Source organism: Tenrec ecaudatus, chromosome 3 (assembly GCF_050624435.1).
Source record: "Tenrec ecaudatus isolate mTenEca1 chromosome 3, mTenEca1.hap1, whole genome shotgun sequence".
NCBI classification, from domain to species: Eukaryota; Metazoa; Chordata; class Mammalia; order Afrosoricida; family Tenrecidae; genus Tenrec; species Tenrec ecaudatus.
This window is the reverse complement of record NC_134532.1, coordinates 14,734,418-14,738,505: the sequence shown is the minus strand read 5'-3', so window position 1 is coordinate 14,738,505 and position 4,088 is coordinate 14,734,418. Positions and strand designations below refer to the sequence as shown.

Genomic DNA, 4,088 nt, shown 5'->3' with positions numbered 1-4,088 from the left:
GCAGCAGAGGGAGCTCAGGGTACATGGGAGATAGTCTTTTCCACTGGAGCAGGTGCAAGGGATGCCAAGTGTTTGTTTGCTCTTGCGTTTGGAGTTTCCCAATTCACCCATGTAGAGAACCACTTTAAGGACACTTCAGCAACTAGGTCGCATGCCTCTTATTTTCCTAGAGGGCAGATCCTAAAAATTAAAAGCCCATGTTCTTCCTGAGAAGACAGGGGAGAAAGAAATCACACCGGTGACAAGTTGAAATCAATCTCAGAAGGACCGGTAGTCTCACTATGTCGTTAAATTCTGACCTCCATGTGCTTCAGTCAACACAATCAGTTTCTGTCCATCCTAATTCTTTTTTCCAAATTACTGTAGGCTGAAACTGTATGTGTGTGAATCCCAGCCCAAGTATCTCCTGTGAAGAGAAAACCAAATCTGATTTTACCATTTCTGAAATAATTGACAGTTGTATTTTTGAAACATGGAGAAACTGACATTTTGAGATTCTTTTTTTTTTTTGGCTCTTTTCAGTTTATTGCATGAAGGAGTTACACTAGTCCAAGTTAAAAGTGGACCCCAAATGGTTACATCATACAAGCTGTGAGGTTTTAAACTTGTGACAAGGGACAGAGGGAATTTTTCTACTCATTGCAAGGAAATCCTCACTTAAGCTTCCGTGAGCCACAAGCACTTAAAACCCATGAACCTTCAGCTGGTCGTCCTTAGCCAGTCCAATCTCTACAAGGAACTGGCATATGTTCTTGCGCTGGTCACCCTGGAGCTGAATCACTTCTCCATATTCTGGATGCTCAATCACAGTACCATTGCAGGCAAATTTCTTCTTAAAGGCCTTCACTAGCTTCTTTTTGTCGTAGTCATCAGCGATCCCTTGGACAGTGGTCAGGGTCTTCCTGCCGTTGCGCTGTTGAATTCTTATATGGATATAATACTCTGTCCCCGCAGGCAGCAGGTCATCACCCTTACTTGCATCAGCAAAGGGGTCGAAAGAGTGGAGGTTCTGGATAGCGGACATACGATACGATTCCTTTTCCTCGGTGGAAACGGCCTGCGGAAGGCGGCGGCTGGAGAAGGCGGGCAGGGGGGATGGAGCATCGGGAAACGAGGGGGCTCAAGGGGGAGGCTGCTGAGTCCTCGGCGGCGGCTCAGTGACTGGGGCCGACATTTTGAGATTCTTAATAAAGCATCAAAGTATCTCAAAGTCATTACAAATCATATAATGGGGCTGGCCCCAATCCCAACTATGTGGACTCTCCCCTTTCCCTTCCCCCCGACCCCCACCCACAGAAGGCACTTCAGAGGACAGCACTGAATCTGAAGCTTGGGGAAAGGAGCATGTCTGATTAGAGCACACAGGAGAAACAAAGAGGGTAGGAGAGTGAGAAGAACACATTCTGACCTACTAATCCCCCAGGACAATATTGCTGCTCCCAGCAGACAATGCACAGAGAGGATTATAGGGCCGGTCCCAACACAAGACATGATGTCCCTAACTGAACCGTATCACTATGGGGACAACACTGGAGACTCAGTGTGGGACTTGTGTCTGATCTGACCCCATCACATTAGGGAAAAAATAAGGGCATGCAACAGCAAGGGAAGCAAAGCAATAAAAACCCTGGGGAATACAAAAATTAGACTTTGGGAACAGAGTGTGGCATACCACCCCTTCAGATTCGACTGGAAAACATTCCTGAAAGTCTAAAAATAGACCTGGAATGATTCATAGCCTTTTCTTGTTTTGTCATTGGCTAACTTTTTGTTGTTATTGCTGTTTGTTTGGTTGGTTTTGTCTTCCTTTGTTGTTTTCTTTGGATTTGCCTTGTTTTTGTGCTTATTAATGTCTCTGCTTATCCATCTAGATATAAGACGGGATAAACAATCAAGAGAAGGAAAAAATAGGACCAGTGGTTCCTGAGGTGGGGAGGGGGACATGGGAGAAGGAGAGATGGGAGAAAAGAAGGGAGGGGGGTCAAACAACCCAAGGACAAGTTAAGAACAAATGAACTAAAATCGATGAAGAAAAGGCATAGGATGCCTAGTGGGGATTAATCAAAGGCAAAATAAGAGTGAGGAATTACTGAAACCCAAATGAAGGCCAAACATGGTAGTGGGGCAAGAGGAAAGTAAAAAGAAATAGAGAAACAAACTAGGAGGCAAAGGGTATTTATAGAGGTCTAAATATAGGCATGTACCTATGTAAATATATTTTTATATAATGGTAGGGAAATAGATGTGTGCACTTATATTTATATGTTAGGTAGTAAGGTTGAAGATGCAAAGTGGGCCTCAACTCAATACTCCCCAAATGCAAGAATACTTTGTTCTAAAGCCCAGCATTCTGTGATGCTCACTTTCCCAACACGATGGTGGGAGACAAATTCGGTGTAGAAGCAAATGTGGTGAAGAAAGCTGATGGTGCATGGCTATCAAAAGATATATTGTCTGGGGGCTTAAAGGCTTGAAGATAAACAGACATCTAGCTGAGAAGCAAAAAAGCCCACATGGAAGAAGCAGACCAGCCTGTGTGATCATGAGGTGTACATGTGATCATGTATCAGGCATCAAAGACCCAGAACAAGAAAAAAAATCATATCTTTGTGAATGAAGAAGAGTGTGCAGTGGAGACCCAAAGCCCATCTATAGACAATTGGACATCCCCTTACAGAAAGGTCAAAAGAAAGAGAAGAGCCAGTCAGGGTGCACTACAGCACCGATGAAACAAACACCTTTCCTCTAGTTCTTTAATGCTTCTCCCCCCACTATCATGACCTCCATTCTAGCATACTAATCTGAGTAGACAGAACATGTACACTGCTACCGATAAGATCTCGCAACACAGGGAATCCAGGACCCCTCAGGGCCAATAATGAGAATAGGGATACCAAGAAGGTAATGGGAAAGTGGGAGTAGAAAGGGGAAATCAATCACAAGGATTGACATATAACTCCCTCCCAGTGGGACAAACAGAAAGTGGGTGAAGTGAGACAGCGGACAATGAAAAATATTAAAATAATCATTTATAATTTATCAAGGTTCATGAAAGAGGGAGAGTGGGAGAGGGAGGGGAAAATGAGGAGCTGATATCAAGAGCTCAAGTACAAAGCAAACACTTTGAAAATGATGATGGCAGCATATGTACAAATATGCTTGACAATGGATGAATGCATGGATTGTGATAAGAGCCATAAGAGCCCCCAATAAAAGAGAAAGCATTGATATTATAAAGCGTAATACCTAGATTTGGAGAGCACAATCAACTCCCTGAGCATGGGAGACTTCCTCGAGTTTTTGGAAGATGCCCTGGAAACGTCCCAATGTGTTATCAAAATTCACAAACAGCCTTGGTTTCTCTGGGAGATGTAGAGACCTTCTACAGAACTTCTAGGTTTAACTCAGTACCTTAAAATTCTTGGTGTGCAAAAGCCTTGTGAGGAGACAGCAAGTTTGATTCAAGACAGGACAAACCTGCAGAGAATGAGCGAGAATCAGGAGCCACTGTCATATCCAGCTCTAGGGGACAATTAAGGGCGGTCCAGAAGGGACTTGGGAGGGTTTTCCTTTTAGCATGTGAATTTTCTTTTCCAAAAGATAATCTAAAACAGAATGAGACAAGGGAAGCTTGTTTCAGATTAAATACATATTTCTACGGGGAATATTTAACTGCATCAAGAAAAGTATATAATAAACACCACATTTGGTGGGGTGCACATTTCAAGGCAGTGTCTGTAACTGTAGGTTGACATTTCCATTAAGTCAATCCTTTCTCATAACAACCGTATAGAATAGGACTGCCCTTGTAGGCTTCTGTGTCTGTAAACCTTCATGGGTGTGGAGAGCATTCTTTCCCCTGCAGAGCCATTGGCGATTTAGAATGACTGACCTTGTGTTTAGCAGCACACTGCATAATGAACCCCACACGCAGGGCATTCCAAGATATATAGAACATCCTTATCTACTCTTGGAGTGACTCTCTCAGAAGTCATTCAACATAACTTATGACTATGTAGGCAGAAGGTATACAAATAGACCCCTCCCCTGCTGAGGAAAACCATCCATGTCCCAACTCTGAAGCTCTT

The 4,088-nt window shown here is 43.4% G+C and overlaps 1 pseudogene; it reads right to left on the bottom strand.

Moving 5' to 3' along the window:
• Positions 1-509: 509 nt before the first annotated feature.
• LOC142443270 (eukaryotic translation initiation factor 1 pseudogene) lies at positions 510-1,096 on the bottom strand (annotated as a pseudogene).
• Between the last annotated feature and the right edge of the window lie 2,992 nt (positions 1,097-4,088).